Source organism: Falco punctatus (assembly GCF_963210335.1).
Source record: "Falco punctatus genome assembly, contig: scaffold_88, whole genome shotgun sequence".
Classification (NCBI taxonomy): Eukaryota; Metazoa; Chordata; class Aves; order Falconiformes; family Falconidae; genus Falco; species Falco punctatus.
The window spans coordinates 130,904-152,862 of record NW_027660242.1 but is presented as its reverse complement, the minus strand read 5'-3'; the positions used below and the strand labels follow the sequence as shown (position 1 = coordinate 152,862).

The 21,959-nt window shown below is 42.1% G+C and overlaps 1 protein-coding gene across 1 annotated transcript in view; it reads right to left on the bottom strand.

Moving 5' to 3' along the window:
• Positions 1-21,662, bottom strand: part of LOC308057406 (ribosome-binding protein 1-like) — a 33,003-nt gene extending 11,341 nt beyond the window's left edge. The window contains exon 1 of the mRNA XM_080411520.1: positions 21,131-21,662. The gene's annotated coding sequence lies outside the window, so the exon portion shown is untranslated. The remainder of the gene's footprint in view (positions 1-21,130) is intronic.
• Positions 21,663-21,959: the final 297 nt, after the last annotated feature.

Here is a 21,959-nt window from a genome sequence, read left to right as displayed (position 1 = left end):
AAATTGCTTTTCATTGGTAGTACCGCCTCTCCCTAAGCATAAGCGCTACTTTAACTGAGGTTACTGTGATAGCTGATCATTGTACTACCTATTAACTATGATGAATTATTAATGATCAGTTATTACTATTAATCACTGCTATAAGCACAGCAAGGACAGTGACTGTTAGGAAGACAAGCAGCACAGTCCATGTTTTATTCAGGATAATCTGGACCACACACTAGTTGGGCCTTTTGAGCACAGCTGTGTATCACAAACAACAAGGACAATATTCACTTTTTATCTTCCTTGCAAATTCTGTTCTATTTGTAGAAACTGAGTACAAGTTCTGCTCCCACCTCACAGGCCCACCCCCAGATGTCTACAGCAATACCTTCATGTAGAATGGAGCTCCAGGCACCTTTACAAACAAACAAACAAGCAAGCTTCCTTCACATCTATAAACACCCGTGGCATCTACACGAATACTACTGCCAGTCACCTTCTGGCTGGTGAAGTGCCAATTGGCCATAGCCTTAGAGAAAGTTACCTTTTAACCTCCAGCTGTATTATCAAAATCCTGTGCATAAAACTGCGTTCCCTGTTGCAGGAATGAATAGACAGTTATTACCCAGCTCAAATGCTCCTCTTTAATGGCTCTTCATGAAACAGCATCATGCTTACCTATTTCTGGAGCATCCAGGCAAAAATAACCCTGTACAAAGCTAACAGTCCTTTCACAGCAACTAGGTAGCCACAGTAGAAATTATTTACCAAGGAATCCTAAATCACACAGGCCCATTCCAGCTCCCTTTTCCACATAATTCTTCAGAGCAATCTCATCAACAATGTGTCTTTGTATTTACTGTTCATAAACTCTGTTTTGTGCTGCCCTCTAATTTTCAGGAGTTGCAGGGCTGCTTCCCAGAAATACATCAATATCTCAGAGAAACTGGGATTTAAAACCTGGCTTGTTTCTTGGCATCCACAATGGCACTGAGCTTTCTCCCATCAAGAAAAGGACATACGTGGGGGATTTTTTGACTCATCTATTTGGGGGCAAGGAAGAAATTACTTTGAACATGGGCTGAATTTAATCTTCGCCTTATAAATGACTGGCTGTATTGCATTCCAGCTTCATCCCTGCAACAAAATCCTGCACCTGTATTTTGCCATCTGTCCTATGAGGGGCCCGAGCCACTGTGAGAAAGACCAGCTTTCATTTTGGACATGGAAGGCAAGATGTGTCGATGTTACGGGCATACAGACAGGAGCAAACAAGAGAAAAGTATGCACCAGAAGTGCAGGGGTAAAACGATGGATCACTGGCTTTTGCAATTTACCTGAACGTCCTTATGTCTAGATTATCTTCACTGATTAAGCCTTTCTTGGTGCTGTAGTAGAACCTTTGTCATTCTAGAAGTTTTTCACTTTAATAAGTTACTATGGCTCAGATGGTACATGGAAGAGTGCAGGGAAACTTCAGTGCTTTCATCAATAACGCTCAGCTGCTCAAAGGCCCAGGGTGATGAAGGGCATTGCCCTGGGTACATCTGTGTGTTGAAGCATGGCATTAGCAGTAGGGTAGCCTGGCAATTCCCTTTCAGCTATGAGTAATTCTGCTGGCACGTGCACTTTGCAGAAAAGCAAAACTGCTGACATACACAATGTGATTGTAGAGCATCATACACATCTTACCAAAAAAAAAAAAAAAGGGCTCCCAGGTTGAAGTTTGTCTTTCTTACTGCTTTCTACACTGACCGGACTTCTAAAAAATGGTGGAATCAGAAGTTAGATAACACTCAATATTACTGAATGGATACTATAAACTACGCCAGATGTTAACCTCTAGATAAAAAGGAAGCTGTCCCCTTCACCCATATAACAATCATCACTTACATTATAACAATAGCTAACTCTACCAAATATTTGAATTCTCTTCCATTTCTCATCAGAGACACTTTCCACTCAGATCCTGGCAATTTTAATTGAACGCGAGCTGATGACTTTTCGGGGAAGTGACCTTGAAAATCAGAAGCACAATTCTTCACAATGCTTCCCCAGTATAGTTACACAGAAGAATCTTAAGCCTTTTCAAAGGCCTCTTTGCACTTGCTAGACATAAGCTGCCCTTACGCCTGACTCTTGTATCCAGGATGAATTAGAACAAGCAGGAGAAGAAACATGGCAAAAAGCAAGGCCGTTTCCGCTCAGCGTTGATGAGTACGCACTTCCATGCATTTTGCACTTGCAGTTTAATCATGGAAATCATTCTGCACACTCCTACTGCTAATGACCTGATTGTTAGGAGAAAGGTGGGCCCCGGTCCTATTGACTGTTTACATCTTAATGTGCCCTGGTTTTGAAATCGATGTCCAGACTAGCTGAGGTTCTAGGTGTTACATTTCCTCTGCAGCATCACACACTTCCAATCAGCATCGGCTCTTTAGCCATAATCGCTTCCTGCCCTGGCTTCTGCTCGGCACTGCAACTTGCTGCAGAACAGAACCCCCCCAAACCTGGTCTGTGTGCATGAAATGGTATAGATGAAGTGGTATTTAAGTGGCACTTGGCAAGAACCGGTTATATTCGTTGGAAATGCTGTGAATGGGTTTGAAATGGTTGTAAATAGGTTTTCACTGTTGCATGTTTTTTCCTGGTCTTCTGCATGCACGTTGCTTTAAATGCAATTTTGACAATCTGTCCCCTGTACCTGAGGGCACTACGTCACCTGCATGTTCCATCAGTGCAAATACTGCAGATTCTTGCCATATGCCACCTGCAACTCTGGCCGCTTCACAGAAACGTCACAGCATTCATCTGCACACAGGTAGGTTTCCATCTGCATCATAAGCAGAGCTGAAGTCTGAAATTATACAAGTGAGAGTTCCAAAAGACTTAAGCGCAAAAGTCCAAAGCAAGAACCAACATTTTAAAATAACATTTTATGATAGAAAGCTTCCATATGAAATTCTAGTGCCCTAAAATATTTCTTGGTAGGGAATGTTTTCTCACAATTACTCAGTATTTCTTGTAATATGAATGGCATGCACAATAATTGTATCTGTGTTAGAGAAAACTTCCCTATAATGGGCACTGCTCTAAAACCTGACTTTGTCCACATTCAACAGGTTTGTGTTCTGCTTGCTCCTGCTTTTTGTGGATTTCACTACTTCAAATCCAGCTTCTTTCATTTCTCCGCCTGTATAATCTCCGCTTGTTTCTATGCAGAGCACTGTAATCACTGCTGAGAAAATTGGCACTAAAGATAAAACTAAAGTACAAAACAAAAAGATGATGGTGGGACAGCCAGTAAAGCTGTTTTGGTGGACAAAACCAGCGTATGCACATGCCCTTGTGCTCCCTTGAGTAATGAACACCTTTTATCAAAAAGTGCAGGTAGCAGACAAGGAGTTCAGCACTGAGTGAAATTTCTTGGCGTTCAGCAGCACCGTGCCTGATGTAAAGCTGAACGGCAGCAGCACGTTGTTCCACTCAAGTTCCAGAGTTTCTGGAACGTTCTGCAAGGCTCCAGGACGGAAGGTATTACCGCCTGGGTGAGGTCAGGCCCTTAGTGCTGGCAAGTAATTCTTGGCAAAAGTCTGAATGCTATTGTGTTTTCAGCTTTGATTTCCACCTTTGCCAGTGAAGCTTTTATTTTCTTCAGGGACAACATTGCTACCGGAAGAAATGTCAGCATTTCTGCCATAACTAAACACTACTACAAAAAAAAAGGCCCCAGAAAAGGTCCCCAGGACAGAATATAGCACACTGGAAGAGGCTGTTGGAACAGGACTTCCAGGACAAATGCCCGGCTCTTTGCTCTCTTCTGTCATATGTTTTTAACCTAAGCCTGGTACAAGTTTTCCCTCCCTCCCTCAAGGCTTGGCCCACACAGATAGCGCCTTCTGGCACATCTAGGTTTTGCGGTTTGTCTGTGCACACCCGATATATGAAGTATGTCTTATTATTTAAGCAACAGGGAAGCAAAGACTGATTTACGTGACACAGCTTTACTGGATCTTTACCGTGACTGAAGAACTCTTTTCCACTTAAAATAAGAACAATCCACAGATTTACTTTTGTGATTCTAATCAAGGAACTGCCGTTTCCCCAGCTAGAAAGCAGAAATAAGGACACAAATAGTAAAAATTAGTGGAGTTGCATGCACAGGTGCCAAAATGCACCACAGACCAAATATAACTGGCAAGCACAAACCGTCCTGACGTTTCACTGGCGTGACTCACATTCGTAGTTTCCAAGTCTCTTCAATCAAGGCTTCTACTTTCTTCAGAAGTGCCTTCATCATTGTTGTCATTTAATTCCTAAAGGAACAACAGCTCATGGCTTGGTATTTGTCATATTAACTGTTGAATTAATTAAATTCTTTCTTAACAATGCACAGAGAACTCAACCCTGGCATTTAGGATCATTTCTGTGTGAATCTGCAGAATAAAATTCTTAGCAGAGCGCAGATTCCTGCAGGAGAGACTGAGAGGTGGAATTATGTTACCACATTTGCTATGAAAGTAGTACAGCAGTGGCCATGAGAAATCATACGAACCACCTGTACTGTACCTTCAGCTCTAGCACAGTGTGTTTAATGTGTCTCTCAGCTGCTTTACTTATAAAACGGATTGAAGAATAAATGCTCCAGGAACTAAGGATGACAGGCTATAGTTGATAGCAGAGGTTGAGTCATACAGAAATTCTCCACTGTTAGAGTAAGTCCTCAAAACAGAATCCATGTTCTTTCAATCCAATAGGCCATGCAGTATTTGAAGAACTTTGGTTGCAAATACGTGGACATGGAGGCACTTCACATGGACTGCAACTAGGGACGTTGCCCTTGGACCACAGAAGATGGCTCCTGCATTGCTTCATGCACAACAAATGAATGTAACTCATCTTTTTATAAGACAAGTCAGTCATTTCGCTGGAGGCATCCTTTTCCAGTACTCATCAAGACTTGTCCTTTCACTCCATGATCTCTATTAAACAAACAAAAGGAGGAAGTGACCAGCCTAGGGCAATGCAGGAAACTTAATGGAATATGACAATTACCTCCAATTCAGCATTACTTCTTCTTGTCCTTAGCATCACCTTTCTCTGCCCTACTCATTTTGGGAAAATTGGTTTATGACTCTGCAAGGACTCACTGGATTTTAGGGAACATCGCCTGTTATTTATTGAATCTTTAATCTAGGCTTTTTGCAGGAAAAGACAGTTTCCAAGAGCACTATGGACTATGATGACCCTTTTCCTATCTCAGCAGGGCTCTTCACGTGCCGCAAGGAACCAGCTCAGCCATCCAGCCACAGTGGGCAGAACCACTGTAAATGCCTTCAAGTCTGAAAAGGGAGTTACTTTTTTTTTTGTTGAGGGAACTTTTCCATCAGAAAGAGTAAAGCACAGGCTTTTTGTAGACAATACTACTCCTCATCTCCCAGGAGACATTTGCTTTGCTACGTCTCTACAACCAGTGGGAATCGGCAGAGATCCTTTGCCCCAGCCAGCTGACACCCACTGACTGGCATTCCCCCACTCCGCACACAACGGTAATCTGTGGTGCTCTTTTTCCATTCCAGTCCTCTTTCGTACCTCCTCAGCATCAGAAATAACTTTTCCTCCCCAAAATTCAGCTCTACTTCATTTCCTCTCTGTTTTACCTTTTCACCACTTTCAACACTTTTGCTACGCTGGCTGCAGTGTGGGTTCACCTGGAGTCAAGATACATCCGCAGCCTTCACACCTGCTGAGCTTCCACCCTAGGCTCTTCCTCCTCCGGGGACTGACATCCTCTAGCTTTCTGTTTTAGTATCACTAATACAAGGCCATCACTCTATGTCCACATTCTGGTTTCAATCCCATTTATTTTTCCTGCTTTATTGAAATGAATCAAAGTAAATTAATGACATAAAAAATATTAACTTTCAGGGATGACCTATTTTTTAGCTGGACTGCACTACAGGTTTGATTCAATGAAAATAGTTTCAGGGTGGTTATAATTCAATAATGCATCAAATACTCTTCCTGAGTGCTTTCTTTCCACCACATACATACAGGGATCTAGCTATCCACTATGGATTAAAAGTTACTGTAAATTCACAAGACTATAATTTAATGTCATAATTTTTAAAAGCATATTGGGCCGTAGATTAAATTTCAAGATACCCCTTCTGACTGGGTGTAAGAGACTGTGCTGCTGAGACCCACCATCGCCACAGCAGATGTGTTGTCTCAGCATTGCTATGGCAGGAGACTCATGCCATCCCCACGGGGAACGATCTGTACATTGTTAAGGCAGGAAGATAACACCACCGGCACAGAAGGGATTTAAGGCAGGAGGGTAACACCGCTGCCACCGCAGAGATCGGTCTATACATTGTTAAAGGAGGAAACCGACGGACGCCATGGAGCAACGGGGGAGGCTGATCCTGCACAACCCAACCAAACCCCTGTGCACGTGCCCAGACTTGGGGTCAGGGGGTCAGGGTGCCCAGAGGCCCCTGAGGAGTGTTGGGCACGTACACCATTGCCGGGTGGAAGGTGTGGTGTAGCAGAACAGCTTGTAGCAACTCCATAAAAAATGGAACCAGCTAACATGGGACAGAACGTTCCCCCACCGGACTGGGGAACGAATCAGACCGTTGGGACGCTGCACTCCGGGGTGGTGGCTATTGCCTTGAACTCTTTCTTTTTCTTCCCTTATTTCTTTCCTTCCTTTCTCTCACTTTAGCTCTCGCGCTCTCTCCCTTTGCATTTGCAGATTTATTGTTAGGCAAATAAAGTTCCTTGGCTCTTGACTCTGTGTCTGTCTGTGTGTGTGTGTGTGCGCACGCGTGTGTGTGTGTCCGTGTCTCTGTGTGTCTGTGTGTATCTGTGTGTGTGTGTCTGTGTGTGTCTGTGTATCTCTGTGTGTGTGTCTGTGTGTGTGTGTCTCTGTGTGTGTGTGTCTGTGTGTGTGTCTGTGTATCTGTGTGTGTGTGTGTGTCTGTGTCTGTGTGTGTGTGTGTCTGTGTGTGTGTCTGTATATCTCTGTGTGTCTGTGTCTGTGTGTGTGTGTGTGTGTGTGTCTGTGTCTGTGTATCTCTGTCTGTGTCTGTGTCTGTGTGTGTGTCTCTGTGTGTGTGTGTGTGTGTGTGTGTGCGCCTGAGACGTGCCTTGGTGCGAAGTGAGTGCGGAGTCTGGATCCGCGGTTCTGTTTGCCTGTGAGGAAAACAGCCGAAGGACAAAGCGATCGAATTGAACAAGAGATGAGTCTCTGCAGAAGTTTACAAGTGTGACCTCCTGAGAGTGAAGGGCGGCGGCAGGGGTGGGAAGTGGTAAGAGAATTTACAGTGAGGCCCTCTCAGGATGAAATAACCCCTCTTTGGTGAAGCGTGTGCCCACACTTCTACAGATGTTCATGATGTTTCCCCCACTGAAGTACGGGGCGAAGATTTCTATAAACTGGATGACTTTTGGGCACCTATCATGCTCGCCCAGCTGCCTGAGGGCGAGAATGGGCAAAAAATCAGTGGTTCCAACCGCAGAGTATAGTGGATAGGATCACGATATTGCAGAAGGAAGCTAAAGTTAGGCCTGGCAAGGGAAAAATCCGTAATTTGTGCAGTTTTAGGGGCAAGTTTGCAGCAGCCATAGAAGATAGGAGCCAAAGATTGTGTCAAGATGATGCCATGGTAGATTCCTTGAAAATGGCAGTTAAAACACTGCCAGAGCAGTTAGAAAAGACCAAACAGCTATTAGAGCAGGAGAGAAACCAGAATGCTTTGTTAAAAGACACGTTAAGAGAAGAATTGTGGAAACAAAGTGACTCGTTTGGGGAGGTGGAGTTGAAGTTAACAGAGAAAGGGATTAGACAAATACAGGCCCAGGGGGAAAAAGAGGCAGCAGAAAACCCTCCTCACATGTATCCCCTGGTTAAGACTGAGTGTTTGTATGAGACAGACAATGACACTTGTGCCCAAATTGTGCCCAAATGGTTATTAAAGAGGCTCCGTTTACAGCAACTGAGTTAGTAAAATTAAGGCAGGATTTTGCAAAGACTCCAAAAGAATCTGAAACAGAACATGTTTGGAAAGTGTCCTTGTCAGGAGGGGATGGGATTTTGTTGTCAGAGAAGGAAGCAGAAGGATCCTGGGGCCCAGGTGTGTTTTTAACTGCTGGCAACCATCAGGCCCCATGGTCATTAACGCAGAGGGCAGCGTATTGGGCCGGGGGAGTGAACCCTCTGGAAGGGGAGACCCCCTAGCCGTAACAGGTGAGGTGGATCAGCTGGTAGGAAGTGTACAAAAGGCAGCTTGTCTGCAGATGATGTATGGCAGGAGGCTTGAATCTCGCCAGGGCTCCCCCATGATGGTGCCTGTGGACCCAGAAGGGATGACTCCTCTAATTCCAGGACTTCCTGATTCTTTAAAACCCACTGGGATCCAGCTACAGGGGAAAATACAAAATACCCCCATATCAGGCAGAGTTATGTGAGGGGAAATTGCTCAACAGCTAATTAACTCTGGGACAAAATACGGTCCCGTTGGTAGGTCCTGGCAAAGACCTGAAACGAGAGCCGCAGAACTGCGGGAAAAGCTGAGGGACGCTTAGCACAGGCTCAGGGAAGTCAGAATTCTAAATCGGTCCGATGTACTGATCCTGGGGGAGGGAGACCCCTAAGCCGGCAGGACTGGTGGCAGCTGGGGCTCCAGAGAGGTATTCACTGGGATCTAATGGATGGGCTCCCGACCCAGAGACTGGAGAAATCTGTACAGACATGGTCAGGGCACAAAGTTAGTTTCAAGCCACCCCCTAGTGCCCCACCATCAATAGGCATCGGGGAAAAAGCTGATGAAGTAAAGAAACTATCCTCCATCCCCCGAAGGTGGGGGGGGAAGGGAGGGTGAATGTTTATTAGGCAACTCACCTTAAATTTGAGAGGAGATTTAATGATTACAGTGGCCGTTGGAACACAGAAAAAACCAGTACTGACACAGGAGCACAAATCACTGCACTGACGCAGAGTGAGGCAGAGCAATGTGGAATTCTGACTTTGCCTAAAACCCCAATTGTCCTAAATGCTTTAGGGAAAACTCAGTCGGTCCCTGTGGCCTTGGTAACATTATGGATGCCTGGGGAGGCAGACCCAGGTAACACCCAGGCTGCAAAAGGCCCTTTCCCAACAAATCTTTTGGGCATAGATGTGCTGAAGGGCAGGCAGTGGTATGATACCCAGGGGAATGCATGGTCCTTTGGCACTCCTCAGATCAGAGAATTAGCTGAAACGTCCTGGGCAGAAGTGCGCCTGTTGCAAGCAGCACCTACGCTCCCCCCTTCCAGGATGACTGATGTGACAGCCTGTCCCTTGCCGTTAGGGGCCCGGAGGGGATAGCTCCTGTGACTGAGGATCTTAAACACCAGGACATTTTAACATTCACCCGCTCCCCATACAATTCCCCAGTGTGGCCAGTTGGTAAATCAAATGGGAAGTGGAGACTGACTGTAGATGATCGTCGACTTAATGCAGACACTGGTCCCTTGGCAGCAGCGGTGCCTAACGGAGCTGAGCGCATCTCACTCGTTCAGGAGCAGGCTCATGCGGTGATGGCCACAGCTGATGCGAAAGAGATGTTTGTCATGGGTCCCCAGCAAGAGGAGGACCGTGATCGTTTTGCTTTCACATGGGAGGGACAGCAGTACAGCTTCACTCGCCTCCCTCAGGGATATAAACATTCTCCCACCTTAGCACATCATGCTTCGGCACGAGAATGAGCCCAAATTCTCCCAGAACTGGGAGTTAGAGTTTATCAATACATCGATGATGTTTTGATAGGAGGGGATGAAATTATTCCAGTACAGGTGACACAAGGAAAGATTGTACAGCACTTAGAGTCTCTGGGACTCCAGGTACCAGAGGGAAAGATACAAACTGCTGCAAAGGAAGTGAAATTTTGAGGGATATGGTGGAGAGGAGGTTCAGCCTGTATTCCTCAGGACACCCTCTCAACACTAGAGCAGGTAAAAATTCCAGAAATAAAAAGGAGCTGCAGCATGCCTCACGCTTATTGTTCTTCTGGAGAAGACACATCCCAGACTTTGCAATAATTGCACGACTCTTATATGACCTGCTGCGAAAAGGAGCAGCTTGGGAATGGGCTCCGGCCCACGATGAAGCGTTACAGCTTTTGGTGTCTGAAGCAAACACCCACCGGGCTTTGGGTCCTGTTCACCCCACTGACCTGTCCAGATTGAGTGGGGGTTTGCACACTCAGGATTGTCCGTTCATCTTTGGCAAAAAGGACCAGAAGGTCCTGCCCGCCCGATCAGATTTTACTCCAGGAGCTTTAGGGATGCTGAGAAACGGTACTCTAATTGGGAAAAAGGATTGTTTGTAGTGAGTGTTGCTCTCAGAGAAGCGGAGTGAACCATACGCCAACAGCCTCTAATTTTAAGGGGACCTTTTAAGGTAATTAAACCTGTGTTAGCAGGAACTGCACCCTGCACCCCCCACCCCCTCCACCCGGGGTTAGGGTTAGGTTTTTGATTCAGACTATTAAGTACAAGACCAGGTGTTGTCCATGTTCAAGTAGTCTAAAAATAGTAAAGCAGTAGCACTGGAGTCTACCCCAAAACAAACCCACTTGTTTAAAAAAGGTTTGGTGAAGGAGTATGGCATTATACAGGAAGATGTAGCATTTCAAAGACAGTAATAATATCGGTGAGTTATGGATTTACGCTAATGTATTTATTCAAACAGTATAGTACAAAGTACAAGTAATTAAGCTAATGTTCCAGGAGGTGACACTGCTCTGGTCATTTTCAGCTGTTCACATTATAGAATTCTGATCATTATAATCAGTGATTAATTTTTTTTACTTGAATGCCTTTTGTATTGTTGACTTCCATTTATTATGAATTTTCTAGTCTACCAGTGACTGAAAAAGTGTTAATTAGATTATGCTTTCTTTCAAGGAAAAATGAATTATTTGAGAAGAGGCCGATGCTTGTTCATAGTTTTAGCATTTTTGATTTTATTTAAGACTTTATAACAAATTACTAGATATGGCTGACTATATTCGGGTTGTGATTTGATACACATGAGCAGAATGTACTTTCATTTTATATTATGTATTATATATTAGACTTCTCTTTTCCTGGGATGGTAGATTGAAATTGTCATGGATAGAGATGAAGAAGAACTTGAGGAATTGCAATCCAAGTGGTGGTGTCAGCTTTTTGTAAATGCTAAGGTTTTTTCAGACTAAGCAAAGGTATTTGGGAGGTTATATATCTATTTTCAGCATCCAGTGCTTAAAGGGAGTGGGGGACATAACCTTAAATTTAAACCTCCTCTTGCCAGTTCAATAGAATTGCAGGTGAAATGGTTCTAATTTCACCTTTTTATACTACCCAATTGAATGAATACCAAGGTGGGGGAAGTATATCAAATTACTTCAGGTGAAAAGTGATACATGCACTTACTCATTTGGTTCTCTCCAGATTTGGAATTAAAAACTTTACCACTTATTACATGATTCATAAATCTTTGTTGAAGGGAAATGCAACTGTTTCATACTCTTATGATTCTGATGCTTTTGATAATTTGAAAATGACTATTATAGAAATATTTAAAACTCCGTTTCCAAATCTGGCTAGTTTCTGTTACCATCGACTTGTTCCTCTGTTATGTAATTAGTTCTGTGACTAAAAAAATAGCCTGAAATTTACTGTCCAGTGAAACGGATAAGTTCTGGATACCTATTAATTGCAGAACTTGAAGGGTAGTTATTTAGTTATCGGACTTGCCAGCGCTGGCGAGAAGAGCCGGCCACGCAGCCTCTTGCTGCTCAGCTGCTCAGTACGAACCGCATCTGACCGTGCAGTTTGTCTAACCCAGTCAAAAGGTCAATTGTCCCAAACAGACCCTACTCAGCTGTGCAGCACTTGGAGTACACCAGGGTGCTCAGTGGCTCCAGGGACTCTGCCAGTGATGAAACCTGCTACTGCTGAGGCTGGGGAGCCCCCAGGCTTGGTGGAGGAGCGAGGAAGAATGGCACTGAGAAAAGAAAGGACAGGCAGCTGGGAATTCTTGCTTCTTCCTTCTGCTCCCCCGGTTGCTCTCAGCCTAAGGGTGGCCGCACAGATGCGTCCCCTGAAGGCCATCTTCTTCAGTCCTGTTGGCCATCAGTGTTTCTGGAGCTGTTGAGCAAGAGTGTTAGACTCTCTAGACACAGAATTCTAGAAAGCTCTCAAGAAACAAGCTCTGTTGTACTTCCAAAATAAGATGCACAACATTTTGTGGAATTCTGATACTGGTTTTTGTTTAAATTAGCATGTTATCAGTTTCCTCTTCCCCCCCCCCCCCCCCCCCCCCCCGTGATAACTGGAACCCATATTCTTTCCTGAAAGGTGGAATTTTAAGAGGTATCTTTTAAAGGTAATATGGATGATGTTGAAGTATTATATTAGTCACTGTTTGTCCACCAGGAAAAATGCTATCAGAAGAAATTATTCTTATTTAAATGAAGTTTTTTTCATGCTGTCACAGCCCTATTTTCTGTATCAGCTGCCTTCATGTATAATAGTAAAAATAATACAGGCTTATAAGTGATGATAGATACTATTAAAGCAGAATACCAGATTTTGATATACACTGTACATACCCAGCAACGCTTCTGCAGGGTTGTACTGTGTAATATTAATAAGACTCATATGCTTATTTTTAATCAGTTTGCATGGAATAGGAAGCTAGTGTAGGGAGCTTTGGTGAAAATGGCATAAATGCTGGAAGAGTTTAATGGGAATTTTTAAATACAGAATTTTTTTAGAATAGGATTTTTTTAATACCAGCCTTTTTTATTTTCTGTTGTGCATTTTTTTAAAACAATTTTGCAGTATAGAGAAATACTAAAGTAATCATGACAACGAAAGTACCGTATTTCTTTAAAGGACTTTTTTTTTTAATAGTCAGTGCTTCTCAGGGTAGGAATTGTGCATGTCTGCATTGCTGAATAGCATCTAGCATGGTAAGGCCTTAACTGGGGTCTGTGGTTACTCTTGCAGTCTAAATAAAAACTGTGTAAAAAGCTCCAATGTAAAAACGGTTATACTGATGGGCTGGTTAGAAGGCATTCCAAAAGGGATGTTTATTAGTATTACTCAACTAACAGGCACTTAGCTTTGTTTATTTACATTGCATGGCTTCTTTATTCAAGCAAGATTTATTCCTTAAGGTTGGATTAAATCTACACTTAGGCTCATTTTTATATTTAAAGAATTATTGGCCTTATCATCAAGCTTTAGGAGAAGGCAAATCATACGGGTTTTCTGAGCTTGTTTATGGCGCCGCTTGTTACTTGTCTTTCTACTCCACACCAATGCTCACATTATAGGTAGTATTTTTTTACCTCTTAATTTTATACCCTAATACAGACATTTCCAACAAAACCTGTAGCTGTACAGTAGTTCTAATTGTCTGTTATTCATCTTTTCCTTCTTGTGAAGGAGTTGATACTATTATTAGTAACACGCTCCAGGAGTAAGTGGATAGCAGTTTTACAACAGCGTATCTGTTTCTCTGACTAGTCACCTAAAGTTCTGTCCCTTTCTGTGCCATTCTTAGCCTTCCCTTCCCTGCCTCAGGAACGCTGCAGGTTCAGTGTTCTAGTATGAGAGTTACCAGATATGGTTTTAGAAGTTAAAATTAAAAGCATGTGCTGCTATGTTGTATCTAGAAATTAACAGCAAGATTTAGGTTTTAAAGCAGAGAAATGTTGTGCTTAGTTCTCAGAAATATCGACAAACTTGCTTCTGTATTTTTCATTAAGTATATTCAAACATGATATGAAGTGATCTGTCTTTTTATGGCCCGCCCCAAAATTGTTTGAGGATCTTCAAAAGCTACTTAAAGTAGAAGAGGGGTGGTAGAAAGTGCTTTTAAAGTATAAAGCTCCTGAAGTATTGTGGGTAGGAAGGTTAAAGTAAATTAGGTACAGAACAAATGTATCTTTGTGGTTCTTCCTGAATAATGGTTTTCCATGACAATTTGCAAGTGGCACATTCGCTGAAAAGCACCTTGAACGTGTGCCACTCATAATAAAGGGGCAACATTAATGTCCAAGGTGTAAAGTATGAGAGTGTTCCTGTTTACTCCTGTCTCTAGAACAGTTTTGTACTTTGTCTTCCTTTGTATTTTAAGTTTCTTTCTATACAATGTCTTCAGAATGCTTCTAGCATTTAAACACATTTAAAATGTAAATACATTTAAGTTCCTTGTTACACTTCACAGGATTGTCTTGTGTTTGCTGCTAATAAAAAAGTGTTAAAACAAAAGAAACAAAACAAAAAACCTTCTGAGGAATTTTTTTCATGGTTTAAGGTTTTGTATAATGACTTTACATGTAGAACTAAATCATTTAAGCATGAATGTGATGTCTGCTTTTTTGTTGTTTGTATGTAACCTGAAGATGTGTTGCAGTACGCTGAACAAGTGTTGCAATTCAAACTCGGATATAAAATTTGCAAGTGAAATTTTTCTACAGTAAAGAAAGAAAAATTGTACTGCAGTGACTCAGATTTTTACAGGGTACTAACCTTTTCCAAGATTGCAAGTAATATATTTGAATTAAACTTTTGTTCCTCCTTCAGATTGCTTTGTGGAGGTGAAGAGGGATATTTTAAACGCATGCTGTGTGGAACTGCTGATTTATATGTGTACGTACAATTGTGTTTTGGAATGTCTTCAGTAAAGCAATTTTTACAAATGGAAGTAAGTCAGTTTTATCTGGAACAATTCTATATTAAAATTTTTAAAACAGCACTCATGGATTCGATGTTATCTTTAGGAAATACACAGGCATAAAGTCATCAAACAATATGTTCTTGTGTCCTGATCTTTTTCCATATGATAATACTGAAACATGTCAGCTTCATTTGTTGCAGGAAACAGAGGGCTTGAAGGAACAGAGCACCGAAAGCCAAATCCCATCCCATAACTCTTCAAACTTACTTTTCCCTCTCTCATCCCCACCCCGCAATCATATTTCCTGGAGTTCCCATCCATATTTGCATTCTTCTGGTCTCTCTGTTCTTTTTTTCTGAATCATACTTCTGGGGTTTTTTTTTAGAGGAAAAGAACTGCTGAGAGAATGCCAAATAAGCAAAACTACTGTGTGTTGCCCTTGCAGTTCCTTCAACAGCCTTTAAAGTACTGAAGGTTTCTTGGTTAGGAAGTGTTATACTACAAGGTTTATCAGCTGTGCAGTGTTCCCTGGCCAAGCTGGGAAAGGGTTTGTCAGAGGACTACATACTCTGCCTTATTTTATCTTAAAAGAAAAGTAGCTCTTCCTTGGTACCGTATTCAAACTGCCCAAACTGGTTTGGGAATGGTAGACTAGTGTGATGCTTAACTCTCCTCAAATGCTGCACAGCCTGGCTTCTGTTCCCATTTGATGTCTGCAGCTGGACGCTGAGTGTAGTCTTTCAGCTTCCAATGCTACTCATTTCCTTACTCCTTCCATATGTAAATAGCAGTTGTATGGGCTCTATTCTCTTGCTTTCCCTTTTCAGTTTGATGATTGTAGAACCCTTTTAAGGGGCTGTTGAAGGAAAAGAGTCTCTTATGGAGCCATCCAGCAACATGACTTGGTTATTTGGTACCATCAGAGACAACTGAAATATGACTGAAACACATTTTGCAAGTAAAAAGTGACGCTGTGGTCAATGGAGGAATTTTGAAGAACAGTGTCCTAAATTTGTCTCCTCTGGAGGTTACAAGTCCACAACTAGTTACTTACACTATGAACAAAACATATTCTTGGATTAATTTATCTGATCTAGTGACATATGTAAGATCATATCTAGTTGACTAGGGAGAGTTGTGTTAGGTCATAGCGATCCTCTCATTCCTACTTCATCGCTTCTCAGCTTAACTGTGGCAGTTCAGTGTACGTGGCATGAAGTTACCAGCATTAAAGAAACGTCGGTTCTGTCGTAGGTGTCCTGCTGTAGCACACTGGGTATCTATACAGAAATGATGATCTATCTCCATCTATGTGGAGTCTAGAGAACATCTCTTCCAGAAACCACTTGAGAATTCTTCAGCGCCTGGTCCAACACTCCCAGTCTGTTGACCTTTATTTCTTAAAGAGATAAACATACAGCAGAGTGTATGCGTCAGATTATACACATGTGTAAACACACATTAGGTTATTTTTTTTAAAGAAAGGAAACCTGGTGGTGTGTGATCAATGTACTTGGATGCATATGCTTCTTTTGAGGGTGAAAGGTATTAGGTGTGCTTTTTAATGATGATCAGTTCAAGAGCTTGTATTAACTAGAATTCCTGGAACTCTTCAGCCATTACACAGAGACTGGCATGTACTCAGTCTCTGTCAGGTGTAAATTCAGCATATGCAAGTGATGCAGCTGCTAACCTCCAGCACGCCTGCAATAGAGATTTTTCACTTACTGATGTTTGCCTAGAGTCTAAAAATCAGTATGACTAAAAATGTATGTTTTCAAATATGCTAGCCTGTGATGTAACCTAGAAGTCACCATTATCACCTAAATCATACCTGATTTCATCTGCTCATTAGCTGCATTTTCTTGCTCAGAATCTCTCACTGTCTTCATTTCCATCAAAACAGGCAGCTGAGTGGGAAACTTGGGGACTCCTGTGTCTGCTTATTTTTACCAAAGGAACTTCTGTCATTTCATAAAAACTCTCATTTTTTGGTTCAAGTACAGTTTTATTTCTTTTACTTATAACACTTATGTGTGTTTCTAGAACAGTGTATGTAGATTTGGAGAACAGGAGGAGAAGGGACGACAAGAGGTCACCTGCTCTATACACCAGCCTAAGGACAGGCTTATCTCTCTACACGGGTGCCAATATTTTCTGTTAAAACCTCTATGATTAAGGTTTTAAAACAGCCCCGGTCAACACCACTTGTAATACTTTACTGTCCTTACTACTAAAAAGGATTTCATAAGGCTGAGTATCTTCTTTTGATAGCTTTAGTAGCTAATACAAATTTCCCTTAAGCTTATTAGTTGTCCTATCCACTGTGGACATGAAAATTGCTCTCGCTTTATGCAGCAAACTTTTGCACGTGTGGTACACATTTGCACATCACATCTCTCTCCAATTTTTTCCTTTCTTCAGATAAACTGGTTAGATCAAATTTATCTATCTTTTCCTAAAGCTAGAAACCATGATCACCACTCCTGGTATTTCCCCTACCTCCATTTTTCTCAGAACTTTCTTGAAGGATAGAGCCCAAAACTATACATGGTACTGCTGGGCTTCTTTTCTAAAGTTGCTTTATAATAATGTTTACACAGATATCACGGTCAACTTGTCTAGTAATTCCTCTAGAGCCTGTGAGACTCTATGCCTCTGCTGAACTTTGTTCCAGTCTCAAAGCAAGCTGTGCAGTGACACCATCTGGTTTGGTTTTGCCTATAGAGTTCTTCCGCATTTAAATTGCTGTTTCAACCTAATTCAGTTTAAGCTGCTTTATACAAACTCTCTCCTTTCCTTGTAATAGCTTTGTGTCCTCATTCGGTGCTGCCCACACAAGACTTCTCCTGTTTTCAGGAATAGAGCTGGCATTTCTCCCACACGAAACGTTTGTGGGGAGGGGGCTCAAAGGCTGTTGTCTTACGCAAGCAGCTTCTTTCTTACAGACTTCCATGAAACTCCATTTTATCTTTTTTTCTTTGTCAGTAATCCAGCTTAAAAGGTTAACAGGAACTGTAGAGTTACATATAGCTTTACAAGCAAGAACTTAAATAGTTAGGCATACTGACTTCAAGGGAGAAGTCAGGATAAAAAAAAAATGTAAACCAAATAATACTGTGGCTAAGAGATGAAAAACATATTACTGTTACTGCATTTGTGAAAATGGCAGCAATTTTTATGGTAAGTAATATTTTTTTCTCAAGGTACTACAGTTGAATGTGATTTACAGAAATGAGCTGTGGTGTTTTGTTGGGGTTTTCCCCCTTTTCCCTGTTAGTGGGCAGGAAAGAATCAAACTGCAGGGAGTTTTTTATTGCTGCATTTGAGTATGGTCTTTTTGAACAACCTGCCTGCCGAGTTTGTTAGGAATCTTACTTAGATGGCACTGTTTGTTACACTTGTTAATAAAATATTGCCAAATAGTAGCTTGAAATGTGTAGGTGAAGTTGCACTGATAGCTGAGCTGATTTAACAGCTCAACAGTGCCAAACAAAAATCTTCCTCTTTTCTGCCGGTGTGCCTTCCACCTCCCCTTGTATAAGCTTCATTCCGAATGCTCTAAGATGCTGCAGCTCGCTAAACTATTAGACAAAAGAAAAGTTCTTTGCCAGATTGTGGAGCTGGATCAGCTTAGCACAAGGGCTAAAGAGCACCAAAAACGGCTTAATGCGGAACTAAAAGTTGGTGCATGGGGAGGAAGGAGGGGTTTAGGTTTTGAAGAGGAGCTGATTCTTCATCCTTTAGTGGACCTGAGCTATCAAGTTGGCTCCAAGGTATGCAATGCTACCCTTTGAGAAGCTGAATTGTACAACATGTTCTTCAGGAAAAAATGTTGTGCCCAGAAGTTGTGGTAAATTCTCCTGAGTCCCTATCATGTGTCCACCTGCCCCCCCCCCCGTCAAAACTAAATGCATGATTTGAGTCGATCTGTCCTCTTTAAGACTATACGTATTTTCTTCTGATCTGTTTCTGTTATTTTTTGGAAAGTCTTGTCTTTTTTTGTTGTTGTTGTTTGAATTGCTGATGCAGTAGCTACCAGAAGGCGGAAGATGACCTCACCAAAAGCCAAGAAAGGCACAGCATCCAGAAGGGGAGTCCAGAAGTAAATTATAGATGGAAGAACAAATTAAGCTGCTCTTTGGCTTACCTTTGGGTTGTCTTTTTTTTTTGGTTACCGTAGCACTGGAATCTATTTCTTTCCTTTTAAAGTGATGAATCCTGAAAACATTAATGTTGTTTGTACCTGTTTTGAAGAATAGATGTTTTATTAAAATAGATGTTTATTAATTAGATTTTTTATTAAAATATTTGCATAATTTACGAATACTTCAATACGAATGCAAAGTTTTGCCAACTTTGAAGTGAGGATGTGTTTTCTTTATACACACAAATCCATATCTTAAAGGCAAACTGAAGTGCTTTTTTCTGCTTTCTAATGTAGAAATCAAGCTTTATTTACTTTTGTTGTGGGTACTTTATAAAGAACAGTGGTGTTGCATCTGATTTCTTCTAATTTTGAGTAAGTCCTATTGAGGGACACTTAGATGTACACCAAGAGGAAGTCTGAAATGGTAGAGACACCTTTTAAATATTTTTCAAGTGTTTGAATTAAAAAAAGAGAGCGTAAGACAAAAATCACGTCCTTGCATTCCAGTTTGTTACAAAATAAGTTTAAACAATTATTTGGAGAACAGGTAGCGAATGTTAGTTATTTTTTTCATAGTATTTGTGTTTGTGTCACTTTTCTAATTATTCAGATTTTCTCTGGAAAGGAGGAGACCAGCATTTCAGACATAGAGCCCAGGGAAAAGAAAAGAACAAACCAAAATCCAAGGTCCATTCTCAACTGCCCCCTCAGGTTTTCTTTTTATGTTAGGGAAAAGTTGTAATTATTAATAATTTTGTAAAGTGTCTAGTTCAAGTGAAAGCTTGACTTGCATGTGCTTCTCATAACAAAATAATGGTTTACCTTTTTTGCATAGTTGAGAAGCATGTAACCTTCCAAAACCTTTCTTAAAAGTACTTCCTTGCCTGGCTTTGAGTCTTGTTTTCAGAGTTGTAAGTAAAAAAATGCAGTGTTTAATTTTGGTGTGAAATACCACTACTTTACATTTAGATACTGCAAAAAAAAAAAAAAAAATGTTAGGGCATGAACATTATTCTTATCAGGGACACTGCTTTATGAAGTGCGGCAAACCAAAACGAATGCATATGAGCCAGTGGGTGGTGTATTTGTGTGGATGCCCAGTGCTATGCTTGCTTGATTTTATGTTTGAATCGCTACTGAAATAAATATGTTGTAGCATAAAATGTTGAATGAATGCCGAGGTAATGTTTTGAAAACAAGGGAATCCATTGTTTTGAAATAAAACTGGAATAACATATTTAAAAGTTCATTTCTACTCTGACTGCTATACAGACTCAATCAGCAAAGTGTGGCTGGTGACTTTAAGCATAGCATGCTTTTCATTTCAGATGCAAAACAGGACTGCTAAAGCCTCTCTCATATTTAAAACTCCTCAAACCAAACTATCATTTTAATGACTTCATTTAATTATTTTGTTCAAAAAGTATGTTACACTATTCCGAAGAACTGTTGTCAGGAAAGCATATTGTATTCTCTTGCTGTCTTGCATACTCAAAGTTAATGTCATTCTTTTGTACTTTAGTTGTTTGACATTTCAGTTGTTTTAGTAACTTATTTACCAGTAAACTTTCTGTCTTTATTTTGAAGTTTACAAGGAGTGTGTTTTCTTTTGAGACTGCCAAAGCCAAATGCAGGAAACACAGACATTTCCATATATTTGAAAAGAATGTTCTGAGGTGCAGATTTCGTAAGCCACCCCTGCCTCTTCCCACCCCAAAAAAGTCCTGGAAAAAGTTTGTACTGACAAGTGTTCTGCGAAGAAAAAGGGTGCTTTCCATCCTAGGTGAATGTTGTTTCAGGGCTTGCCTTTGCTCACAAGAGACTGCAAAGCTACAGTCGTGGCAAGCAAGAACGCCTTTGGCTCACTGTGACCTGCAATGATGTTTTAAAGCGTGGGATGGTCAGGATAAGCGAAGTGGAAGGCTGTGACAATCCCTGCAGTGCTACTGTACATACCGCATACTGTATGTGCTTGCACACGTGTGTGTTGTTTTGCAGAACAGGGATAGGGAAACAGTAGGATTTTGTTGCCATCCCTGTTTGAAAGTAAAGCCCCCAACACAAAAGAAGCAAGCTGCCTTTAGACTGCATTTACGGCTCTTGGTGACTGCAGGTGTGTGTAAATATTAGAGAACAGCAGGGTCCTGCATTCCCAGAGCCACTTGAGCAGTGCCGTGAAGAGAAGTGTCCTTACTGGTATTGCAGTCATACTCCCAAGCTCTCCTGCTGTTTCCAACCTGTGCGCACAGCCATGAAAACACCGGACTGACTGTGGATAACTGGCTAGCTGAAAAGGGTCTCATAGCCATAGTCCAGCTGGCTGGACAAAAATGCACATCGCTCTCAGCTTATCTGAAGTAAAGCAAAATACACTGTCTTTGGCTGTTCTTGTTACACAATAACAGGAAGATTTCGGTGGGAAAAGAATGTTGCAGGTGGGAACAGAAAACTACAGAAGAGAAACTAGGGGTGGACTTGGTATTTAGGCAACTAACCAATAATGAGCTTAACTTTTGTAATATGTATGAGCTAATTATAACAAGGCATAAAAGGTGACTGTAAGGGACAATAAACGAAGTCTGCTGATCACTCATATTGAGTGACTGTGTCTTCCCTCCGTCGCGACAAATGGCGCCCAAACAGGGACCCTAGAGAGGGCTGAACCTGCGAGCCACGGTTCAACGGAGATTCGGGTACCGGTCCTGAAAGCAGCGCAGGAGGCAGAAGGGCACAGTCCCCGCGCCCGGGAGCACCTACAGAGGGTCCCGCCGGCCACACATCGCCGAAGTCTCGCAAAGGCTGCAACAGCGCTGACGAAGGTATGGAGAGACAAGTAACGTACTCATATGCTTTTTAGAAAAGCGGAGCATGCAGGACATAGATTGTAAAAAGGAATTACCCGGGTTATTAGCGTATGGGATAGCATCCGGGACCCCCGCGGCAGCGGCGAGCGGCGGCGCACAGCCCGGCAGGCCCCTTCCCGGTTGCGGTTTCTCTCCAAGGCGGCACCCCCCCCCGCCCCCCCCCCCCCCCTCCGATCGGCACCATGGCGATGCAAGCGGCCAAGCGAGCTAACATCTGGCTGCCCCCAGAGGTCAA